Source organism: Danio rerio, chromosome 9, assembly GCF_049306965.1.
Source record: "Danio rerio strain Tuebingen ecotype United States chromosome 9, GRCz12tu, whole genome shotgun sequence".
Lineage (NCBI taxonomy): Eukaryota > Metazoa > Chordata > Actinopteri > Cypriniformes > Danionidae > Danio > Danio rerio.
Genome location: NC_133184.1, coordinates 32,494,495 through 32,507,150, shown reverse-complemented (window position 1 = coordinate 32,507,150; position 12,656 = coordinate 32,494,495). Strand labels below are relative to the sequence as shown.

The window sequence follows — 12,656 nt, the reverse complement described above, 5'->3', positions numbered from 1 at the left end:
TGAATGAATAGGAGGAGGTGTGGACAGATCAGCTAATGGATGGGAATGCAGAGACTCCAGAGGGAAGAGTTATTCTTATGTACTTCAGCTCAGAGATTTATTCATCCAGCGTTTCGGGTGCATGCTATTTTTGGCCCCCTTTAGATTTTCTGTTTAGTATGATTAATGTTGCAACAACATGTAAAATAGTTGCCTTAAAAGTACTGTAATAGCTGTAGCTGTTAGGTATAGGGTTAGGGTTAGTAGACTTAGGATGGGTAACGTTCACATTTCTAACAGTTAGGCCCTCTGTGCGCAGAAATTTAGTCTATTTATTTACTTGTGTAAATGTGTGTAAATTTATATTTATTCCATTTTTTTATTAATTTCAGTGAAATAAATGACTAATATTAAAATGTTCATTTGATTTAAAATACAGTTTGTAAAGTAATATTTTCTGTCTTTTAGTAGATCTATTCAATGAGACTTGCTTTGATTACCAAATAAAGTGAATCTTATAAGATTTGCATTTTAAACATTAAATAAAAATGTATTAATTAAATTAATTGAAATTTAGTTAAAAATGATTTTATTATTTCACAAATTAAGCTTTTACTCCCAAAATAATTCTACATAAACCTGCAGATTTTTTACAAAGTTCTCTGCAGAAATAGCAAAACATTTCCGCAAATTCCGTCTGGCTCTACTCATAGTCAGTAAGTAAAATGTTACAGTTATGTTAAAGTAAAATGTTTTATTAAAGCTATTATTTTACCTAATAAAACCTCTAAATCTAATTTATTAGACCTTCGAATATGATTATCCTTGCATATGAGGGATACCTAAAACAAAACCCTTCTAAATGGTTTTATTAAGGTATTTTTTTGTACACAGTACAGTGCTATATTCATTTACCAGTTGTAAAATAAATTTTATAATATATTTATATCTCATTTGTGTGAATTTATTATTATAATTTTGTATCATTTTAAACTTATTCAATCGTTTTATGTACTAATTATTTTATTTTGTATTGTACTTTTCTTTTCATTCATTCATTCATTCATTCATTTTCTTTTCGGCTTAGTCGCTTTATTAATTTGGGGTCGCCACTGTGGAATAAACCGCCAACTTCTCCAGCATATGTTTTACGCAGCGGATGCCCTTCCAGCTGCAACCCATCACTGGTGTACATCCATACACACTCACTCATACATTTACACTATGCGGACAATTTTAGCTTACCCAATTCACCTGTACCACGTCTTTGGACTTGTGGGGGAATCTGGAGCACCTGAAGGAAACCCACGCCAACACGGGGAGAACATGCAAAATCCACACAGAAATGCCAACTGACCCAGCTGAGGCTCAAACCAGTGACTTTTCACTTCCACTAGTGACTGGTTAGTGACTTTCACTAACCAGTCAAACCAGTGATCTTGCTGTGAGCCGATCGTACTACCCACTGCGCCACCGTGCAGCCCTATTTTTATTTTAACTATAAAAGATATTAAATTACTTAAATCCAATTACAATTTCTTTGTTTCTTTTAAACAAATGTGATTTCTTGTAAAAAAAATATATTTTGTATCTCGTGTTTTTGTCAATTTTTATTATGATTTTTTAATTAAAAGATATTTTTGCGTTTTTCTTTCAAATATTTTCACAGGCCTCTAATGCTAGATTCCAACAAGCAGTTTGAAAAAAACTTCTCTAAATTATGTCCCAAAAAAAAAAACAGAAAACCATGAATATTCTGAGCAATTAAATCATATAGAGTATTTTTTTGCATTTAAAAATCATGCTATAAATGACTTTTACTGCATTAGAACAACATGCAACCCAGGCTCATTTTGATTACGTTCCCCTACATATTTCTGGAGAGTGCCAGTTCTTTTGCAGTTTTTTATTTTTGCGAATCAGCCGGAAGCCGATGTGTAGATATCAAATTTGTTTCGTGAGTGCCATTCGCACCTGCTCTTCTCGGGTAAATCCACCAGAGGCCGCTGTCGACTGACTGATTGACCAACTGACTGATACCCCTACGCACCCCCTTCCCTCATCCCCAACTGATAGTGTTTTCAAAAGCACCGACTGACCAGCGCCCACCCACTTCCCTAAAGCCAACTGACAGTGTTTTGAAAAGCAATCCAGAAAAAGAAAAACATTTGCCTGATTTTACCACTTTTTTTTTTATTTAGCACATTTTCACCATGTTATTTACTTGTTTGTTTTATTGTCTGACTTTTGTTTTTTGTCTTACCCTCTTTCTTGAACCATTCTTCACCAGACTCGAACTCTATCGTCAAGTTCAATTACTCTCTGCGTCTCAAATCCTCAGACGTACGTGAAGACCCACTGGACAAACTGGTAACAGCAGAAAAGCCGTTTACCCAGAGGCAAGCAGTCAGCTGGTAAGCGCAAAAAGAAACGGCATTATATTACCCCTTAGCGTTTGTTTTAAAGATGAAATGTAGCCATAGTTTCCTCTGGCTACATTATTCCCGATCTCCAGAAATATATATAGGGCTATTTTTTCAGAATGAGCCTATGTTGACTACATTCCTCAAAGTTGGAGAGATCTGACAGCTGGTTAAATATACTTGCAAAAATGTCTGAGAAAGTAAGCTCAGAGAAAATCATTTGTCTGCAGATGCCATTTGGCTGAATAAAAAATGATTTTGTAATTTACTTGTGGCTTAAGTGTCTAAATACTTTTTGGGGCCAGTGTAAGCTATTTCCACACATAACATCTGTTCTGTAGAGGATTTTTTCCCGCTCGCCTCCAATCTCACAGCTGAATAGAGGCATAATGATCTGAGCCTTCAGTGAACATTACAACATTATAATCTTATTCGTTTGATGCAGCAATTGGACAGATGTTCTCTTGATTTGACGCTTCTCTGTTACAAAACGTCCTCCATGAAGCTTACAAATATTTACCCACGTAGCAGCGTGAAACTCGTTATGATAAGCTTTGAATGTTTGAGCAAAGCATCACTGTGCTGTTCCTTAATTGCTTTAAATATACAAAGCGCTCAAACAGTGGATACATTGTTTTGAAACAATGAGTTAGTGATAAGCGCACAAATTTAGCTCACTGTTTCAACACTCAAATTATGAATCATCTTCATTTCCCAAGAAAAACTCTCTTGAGTGGGTATCAGTGTGTGGAGTGAAATTCCTTGAAGATAAAGATAACTAACTGAACAAAAACAACTTGTCAGATGGACATTCACTAACATTTTATCATACGGTGTTATGCTATATGTACTAAGTATAGCAACACAATTAAATTAGGGTTAATTAGAAGCAAATAATTTTAACCATGATGTAAATACAGGTTGTTAATAAACATTAATTAACATATTAACATAATATTAGTTCAAGTTTGAACAATTAAGTTTAAAGTTTTTTTAAGCGTTTTTTTCTTTCCTCTCACTATAACATTGGTATGCCTTTCACATTAAACACAATGGGTTTGCTTATAATAAAGGTTTTTGAAGAACCTTCCTGCTATTACACATTGAATGGTTCGCTTTATGTTTATCATATCATATATATCTTAATTTCCTTTTAACATATTTTATTTACATAATTTTTAAAATAAATATTACTGTACAGTACTGTACAGTTATTACAGTATCTGTCTTGTGTATACATCCTATACATACATTTGCTGTGCATTTGTATGACGCCTGAGGACTTGAACCTTGACTCTTAGCTTATTGCCTTCTCTTAAAGCCACAAAGGGAAAATAAGTGTTGGGAATGTTTGTTGTCGTTGGTGTTAATTGCTTGTTTTTCTGTTTTGTGCAAATTTATTTAAAAATCCTATGAATCAAGTATTTTTTTTTTTTAATTAAAGAAACTTAGCACACTTACAATAATCTTTTACAATCTTGCTACCTTCCAAAACAAAAAAATGGGCTGGAAAGAGCACTAAAAAAGTAAAAGTACAGTATTATCATGCCTTAAATGGTCTAGCACCACAATATTTACCTGAGCTTTTAATCTGTCATTTTAATGTGCTCAGTCAACGCGGCTAAAATCTAGACCGGGCATTATCTTCATTGGCACCTACATTGTGGAACTCTTTATCCTCTGATATTCGCAATGCAGAATCAATAAATATTTTAAATAATCTCTTATAACTTACTTTTTAGGGTAGCTTTTATTGGATTTTATTTGACTTTTATATGATTTTTAGATCTTTTTATTATTACACTTTTTCATATTCATACTTTTACTTCTGCATTTTATGTCTTTAAAATGCCTTGACATGCATAAGGCGTTATTTAAAAATGAAGTTTATTATTATATTATATTATTATTATTGGAGCGGCGCAGTGATGCAGTGGGTATCGATGGCGCCTCACAGCGAGAAGTTCATTGGTTCGAGTATCGACTGGATCAGTTGGTGTTTCTGTGTGAAGTTTGCATGTTCTCCATGTGTTGGCGTGGGTTTCGTCCGGGTGCTCCGGTTTTCCCCACAGTCCAAAAACATATACTATAGGAGAACTGGGTAAACTAAATTGTCCGTAGTGTACGAGTGTATGGGTATTTCCCAGTAATGGGTTGCAGCTGTAAATAAAACATATACTGGATAAGTTGAAATTTTATTCTGCTGTGGCAACCCCTGATTAATAAAGGGACTAAGCCAAAAAGAAAATGAATGAATGAATGAATTCATTTTATTTATTATTATTATTATTATTATTATTATTATTATTATTATTATTATTATCATTATTACAGCCAAAAAAAATTGTGCAAGTAGACCAAGTACTGTCCTATAAAACGAATCTCTTCAAAAAGTACTCAAAGGTAGTGAGCAATCAGTATTATGCTGTGAAATTTATTTCACCTTATAGCCTTTAAATTAAAAATGTAGGATCATCAATGCAATTTTGATGTTTATAAGTGTAAGCTAAATTATTTGCCATCCATGGAATATTAATTTGCAACATGAGCCTAATTTAATGTGAGAACACAACACATTACATTAATTTAGGCAGCTATAATAAGTTGACAGAAAGCAGGTTGATGCATTTACAGAGTAAAATCTACGTAAATTAAAAGCAAAAATATAGTGGTGATGATGTTAATGCTTATTATGCACATTGAACCCTGAATGACAAATTACAAGTGTCCCACAGTTAGAACCACAAAACCGAGCTTGTGCAGGGGTGCTTTTCCGAAAACTATTGTTAGCCAACTACATTTTGCAATTCAGTTTTTACAAACATAGTTTGTTGATTTGGCGTCTCCCAAATCCATTGTTCCAACAAACACTTCCAACTGCACCTCTATAGCTGTAGTTCCTGTTGTGTTGCCAGTTATCCCATATGCCCTATTCTTTTTAAACATTCCAACATTTAAACAAAAACATTAAAGCCATCTCTCTTGGATGTAGTTTGATTTCCTAGTACTTTTATTATCGTTTAGTTTAATCGAAATTCATATTGATAATTGCATTGCCTTCGTAGTGCATTTTGAAAGCATTTATGCTACTTTGAACGCACCCTTGGCTCATGAAGAAAGCTATAGGTGACCTATTATTCAAAAGCAGAATTTAAGTTACGTCTCCAAGCTTGTGAAAACAAAAATATATAGCATACGTTAATACTTTATTTTATAATAGGTCATTTATTAAATGTATCTGTATGACATGCGTCTATTGGTTAGAACATTTCAGCAGTGATTTGGATATGTCAATTGTAAAAGTAGAAAAAAAATTAAATAAACAATGTCCTAAAAACAATAAATAAACAATCCCAAACAATGCATGTTACTTTGATAGTTCAGCCACAAGATATGTCATTGTTTGGGAAACACAGCCCTGAATACATTGTGCATACATTTAAAAACGTAACATTTAGTTATTGTTTAAGGCCATTTCAGTCATCATACAGCAGACTTCTTTCATCTTCCTGAGTTTTACTGAGAATAACAACTCAATTACAGCAATCTGAGAATTTGTAAGTCATTACTTTATACCAGAAAACATGCTAACACATGCAAGCAACATCTAACAAAGCAGGAAAAATGCTAGCATCTTAAAAACTGTATCTCCATCAAGTTATTACTGTATAATTACAGCACTTTAAAGTGCTACTGAATTTAACTTTCTGAATTTATTTTTGTTTTCTCCTCAGAATGTGAAATATCCCGCTTTATATGAATTATAAATAGTATAAACATAAAAATAAATGTGCATGTTCCATGACACGAGGGATTTATTTACTCTCTGTGCTTTTCATTAACAACTGTGCAATTACAACGGGTGTATGTTCAGTACCTGCATATAACACTCCTTTGTTGTTTTTAATCTGCATGTACTATGAAATAAAAAGGGGAATTATTTCTCTATAAGCACATTTCATTAAATTCCAAGCACGTACCTCGTAAAAAGAGTTTATATATCCTATAGGTCCCTTGCAAATAAAACCAGTGCTTTTCACAAGACTAGAAAAACACTAAAACTCTATGGAGAACTTCTTAACTATCTTACTCATTGGATGCACACTCGGTTTCCCATATAATTTTGTTCATTCCAGCGTTCAGATGAATCCTTTCTGTGCCTCTTTCTTAAACAAGGGAAGGGTTGTCTAGAAAGAACACCTGTAATCTACCAAGGAGCGTACCTGAGCCAACCGAGTCAATATGCAATTATTTCAACTGAAGATCCACCACTGTCCACATCAAACACTCCACATTCCTTGGGCAGATTAGCCCAAATTATCTTTTATTATTTTGGCCTGCACGGACGAATTGAGCTCTATCTGGTCTGCATTGCGATGAAATTTGAGACAGCTTGAATGGCAGTGGTATGTTTGGAGTTTGGATAATACTTACCTTTTATGAAAGGGCCAACGGCGGCGGGAGATTAATAACTGAACACTGAGTGCCTTTCACTGATACTATCCCTCTGGTCGTCTTGTAAAAGCCTGTTGAGAGGTTAAATTAAATTGCTGTAATAAATGTTTGGTTTCAGCGACACTGTATCATTGAAAATCAAACAAACACCGACAGGCTTTTGTGCGATGAGGATCAGAGAGGGAAAATGAATAGCAAGGCAGGGGGGGGGGGGGTGGCAGGGGGAGGTGGGGGGTTTATGTAGGAAAGTATTATGTACATTTGAAACGGACTTGTTTTCACTTAAAGATTAATTAAACTGGAGTACAAGGAACAATTATATTGATGAATGTTTTTGGAGCTACTGTAATTAAATTAATCCATTTAATTAACAAATTATATTGAACTTTTCCCCAGAGAGCAACATTAGACTTGTGTTTCTCGCTTACAAACAAGCAACAAGCGAAAAAAAAAATATGTTGGGGAAATGATTGCAAAGATCAGAAGGAAATTGAAAGTGTGTCAGAGAAAATGCAGAGACAAAGACAAACCGACGGAGTGTGTATTGTCATCTGTTGTAACACAATCACGGATGATTGTGACGCACGGGGGAAAACATAATTGGATCAAAACTTTTTTTCATACCTTAATGAGCTGCTCTGGAGAGATCTGGTTCTCTCATTTGCAAATTAAATTCGATAGCATTCTGACAGCACATTCCAGCTCTATAAATGTATTTAAATCACTAAATTATTACAAAAACCAATGTCACAGCATGATCCAAAAAAGCTGTTTGAATTACTTTAAAGGCTCACACTGCAATTCACTGTGCATCAGCCAAATTAATTACTTATAGCATTATATATTTATACATTATGCATTATAAAAAGTGCTTTTGCAATAGTAGTACAGTTTGGTTCATATAGTAGGCTACACACAACTACAAATCTTACTATTAAAAATAATAATAATATCAATCATAGTAATAATAATAATAAATAAAACGACATAATGAATAAAATGTGATTCGATTTGAATATGGTGTTATTTATAACATTACGTGTTGCATTCATCGGATGACTGTCTGACGACTAAACAATGCCATCTAGAGGCAGCAGACTGAAACTACAGTAGGATTCCTCCACAAAAATGCCATGGCTAAATTTCATTTTCACGATTTAGTGTCACCAAGAAACAAAAATGCACAGAAAAGGCCAATCTGGAGGTATTATTTTCTATGTTATTATAAGGCTATGCTATATTAACTAGACCTAGTAGCCTACAAAGAAAATCAAAAAGTAAACATTAACGAGAAAGACAGTTTTAACTCACCAGTCATAAAGTTTTCTTCGTAAAGCTGAAGAACGAGTGTTTTCATGTTGATTCCTATTGTTCATTTCTTTTCTACTTGTTTTATCTTTCTACGATTCGTGTCAATCATTTTGGATGTCAGACGGCTCTGTTTAAACGTTAATGAGGAAAGTTAACACCTGTAAGCCACTTCCGGTGTGAGGGGAAATAGAAATAGCAATCTAGTTTAAAACACCAACGATATATCAATTACCTGATACGAATAGCAAAAAAAAATCCTGTATTGCAAATAAAAGAAGCCATAAAGGAAAAATCTATAGAATCAATATGCGTCATTACACTGAATAAACTGGTTTTTGACACAATAATTGATTGCATCTAAATTGTAGAATGATTTTATATAAATCCTTATGTTTATTTCATTTTAAAGTGGGGTATTTGTAGTGTAAACTTACTACGTCAAGTAAATGCTTTTTATGCACTGAATGTTTTGACAGAAGATTCAGTGTCATCATGGCCATATGTTATTGGTTGATATTGAACCAAGATTTCCTTGATCTTAAATCAAACACAGGATGCTATCATTGAAACTGGTGAAATGTGACTAGAGATTCCACAATAAATATTCAGACATTTCTATGTTTTGACTTGTAGAAATGGGGCAACACGGGGTGCAGTGGGTAGCATGATCAGTTCACAGCGAGCCTCGGCTGGGACAGTTGGCATTTCTGTGTGGACTTTTGCATGTTCTCTTCGTGTTGGCGTGGGTTTCCTCCAGCTGCTCTGTTTTCGCACACAGTCCAAAGACATACAGTATAGGTGAATTGAATAAACTAAATTGGCCATGTGTGTGTGTGAATGCAAGAGTGTATGGGTGTTTCCCAGTGTTGGGTTGCAGCTGGAAGGGCATCATACTGTTTAAAATATTTGCTGGATAAGTTGACAGTTCATTCCGCTGTAGTTACCCCTGATTAACAAAATGATTAAGCCGTAAAGAAAATGGGATCCACTTGCGGCAACTTATTGGTATGACATACTCAAGTATGATTTCTGACACTAGTTACCCAGGTATTATAGAATTCTGGCCCAGATTTGATTTAAAGCTGGCATAGCAGGTATTCGTCCAGCATGTGGGCCTAACATGGTCTGGGTTTGGCAGAGGTGGTGCTGTCTTTAAGACAGCACATAAGACTTGGGCCAGATCAAACAGTATTTGGCCCAGATGTTAAAAACGTATATGTGGCCCATGTAAGTTTGGCCTATCTTCCTGACCCACTTTTAAAATACATGTAATTTTTTTATTTATTTATTTATTTATTTATTTATTTATTTATTTATTATTTTTTGAGTAAAACAAATTTTACCAGTTGACACACTTCGAGAAAAAGCGTTTGTAAAATGAAATTCATTCTTTGAAAACGTGACAGACCAACATATCTGGCCCAGTTCAGGCCCAGTTATGGGTTATTAACTTGGCTAAAACTTGGCCCAAATATGGATCATGTTTGGCCCTTGTATGGAAACCAGACTTGGTCCAATTATGTACCATAGTTCACTATGGCATGTGGGCCAAGCAAAAGCTGAATGTGTGGGCCAGAGAAATTTAGCTATGTGGGTAGTTGCTGGTTATAGTGACATCATCTTGGTGGGAAAGCAACAACAATAGTAGACCTGTAGATTTTAAATTAAGTTTTGTGGTAGTTTTAACTTGTCTCACGCATTCCTTCCTATTTTGAGGGAAAAAAAAATACAGATTAAAGAATTCACATTTAAAAAGTTGTGCACAAACACTGAACAAATTTGAATAAAAGTACTTCGGTCTCTCAATAGGCAAAACTATTGCTTTATTCCATGGTATTAGACATACTGTATTGTTAATTTCTGATCAGTGTCACTTTACATAATCAAGTTATAGTTTATAAGTTTAAGTGCCTGGCATGACAACCTGTGCCTTTATTTTTTTCTTTTTAAAGTCACACAGTTTAATATAAACATGTAAATATTGTCCGGAAGGTTTTATTTTTTAAGATTTTTCAGCTACACACCAAAACATGTTACTTACTCAGAGATTTTATCTAGTTTCCATTCCAAATATCTAAAAATTCTTAAATCAAGAAACTTTTTCTAGACAAACAAAAAATATTGTCTTATCTTCAGAAACAATACATCAAAATTAAGTGAGTTTTCTTAAAGACAGGCTAAACAATATCCCAATGGGGTAAAAAGAAATCTTGTTTTCGCTTTGATATAAGATTATTTTTCCTTACCCCAATGGGTTATTATTTTGCTTGTTTTATGGAAAAACTCACTTAATTATGATGTATTATTTCTGAAAACAATACAATATTTTTTTGCTTGTCTAGAAAATGCATCTTGATTTAAGAAATTGTAGATATTCGTATAAAAGAGAAGAGAAGAACACAAAAGTAGGAAAAGCAGTTTTTACTTTGTATTCGGGTCAGATAACACTATGCACAGCTTAATACAACATAGCTAGACTTGTTGAACATTTTGAGAACTCAGTGTAAATGTTTTATGAATAGTCTGACTGTGGGAAATCCAAAAATAATTTTTACATGATTGCTTTGCTTATTACTTTCAAATTATCATAATTTTGCTAAACAGTGTCATAATTATTTTTTTGAGGTAGGCAAGGGGAATTTAAAAAGATCAAAGATCCAGAAATGATGACAGAACCACTTTGATAGAGAAATTGGTTGGTGAGCCATAATATGATATGTTACTGATGAGTTTAATGAACCTGCATCATATAGCCAAGCGAAATGATGATCACATTAGAGGAAATTATTTACTATTTCAAATTGCATTATGGGACCTTGATCTCTGTTCCAACAACATCTTTATCTGGTCTTTAAAAAAATAACTATTCATGTGAACAAGTTTGAAATTCAACATTTTTTATGTAAATTCCAGTACAAAAAAAACCTGGGTAATCCACTGCAAACTGTGTAAACAGTTCACTGTCCCAATGCAAATCGATTAAGTTAACGTAATGTTTTTCACAATTTTAGGTTGATTAAACAAAACAATTAAGTTGCCAGAAAAAAACTCAAAGTATTTCAAATACGTAATTTGAAAAAGCAGCAAAAAAGGTTTGGGTGAATATGTATGTTAAATTTTAAGAACGGGTCTGTAGCTTGTAATTCACATTACAGATGTTAATTTACACTTACAACTTCCGATGTCAAAGAAATTAACGCTGCAGTTCAAAAGTTATTTTATTTATATTTTTTAAGAGTTTTAAAGAAATATTGTCTGGGATGGTCATTTTGGATAGCTACTTGTACATTTTATGGTATTTTATGGAGTTATTTTTTAGACTGCAACTTATGATTAACATCTCATACCAAATTAGTCAGGTCCACAGTGTTTAGACATGATCATACAAATGTTCTCATCAAAAGCCTAAGATTGACTCTGTTTACTCATTAACACGCAACCAGATCTTGCCATAAATTGCTGAATCTCTGATGACTGCAAAAAAGCTCTTTGATACTTCTGCTAGGCCATCATTGCAATAACATCTTAAAACAGCTTTGATTTTTTTATTTTTCAACATTGATGTTTTTTTCTCTCACATATATACAGTAATTGCTTTTAAACCACCTTTTGTTCATATTTAAAACCCAACACAAAGCAAAACTAATAACAATAATGTCTAGATGTGTCAGTGTTTCCCTGTTTTTTTTGCATCTAACAGTTCATACTTGTTAAATCTTCATTTCCCATTATCAGAAATCATAAAGACGCCCACGTACACCATTAAAACCAAGCACACAATGATTCACACATACAGTACAACTCGCTCTATTTTCTCCTGTCTGTTTCACGAGTTCACATGCATTATAAACACACACATACTCAAAAGGATTAGGTTCTATTCAGTGCCATAAAGCATTAAATATTATTTTAAATAGCTCATTCAATAAGCTACCCATAATCCCACAAACAATGTGGGCTTCCTGACGCACCACACCCACTGAAACTACAACTTTACACTTGACATTGCAACCTGCTTTTTTAGAAAACATGACTGAATGTCAATTAAAACACTGATGGATACAAAAGTTTTGAGAAAATATATTAAATAAATCTGTTTGAATTTTTAGATCAAATATAAGTTTTTGTGCATTTACAATATACAGTATATCGTAGTGACTGAAATGACTTGACACTTTAAATGCTTTAAAAACCCAAAAAACCTACCTGCTTATTTTTTACGAATGTTAAGTTAAAATAGAACTCATTTCAAATGCCTTGTTGATGCCAGAGGTCTGAGGAGAATGGCCAGACTGGTTAGAGCTGATAGAAAGGCAACTTATATAACCACTGGTTACAACCGAGGAATGCAGAAGAGCATCTCTGAACGCACAACACGTCCAACCTTGAGGCGAATGGGCTACAGCAGCAGAAGACCACACCAGATGCAACTTCTGTCAGCTAAGAACAGGAAACTGAGGCTCCAATTCGCACAGGCTTACCAAAATA

At 33.8% G+C, this 12,656-nt stretch overlaps 1 protein-coding gene across 15 annotated transcripts in view; it reads right to left on the bottom strand.

Moving 5' to 3' along the window:
- dachd (dachshund d) overlaps positions 1 to 8,330 on the bottom strand; it is a 245,506-nt gene extending 237,176 nt beyond the window's left edge. For all 15 annotated transcript variants that reach the window (XM_073912271.1, XM_073912270.1, XM_073912280.1 and 12 more), the window contains exons 1-2: positions 8,169 to 8,330; positions 6,837 to 6,928 (exon numbers count right to left, since the gene is read on the bottom strand). The gene's annotated coding sequence lies outside the window, so the exon portion shown is untranslated. The remainder of the gene's footprint in view (positions 1 to 6,836; positions 6,929 to 8,168) is intronic.
- Between the last annotated feature and the right edge of the window lie 4,326 nt (positions 8,331 to 12,656).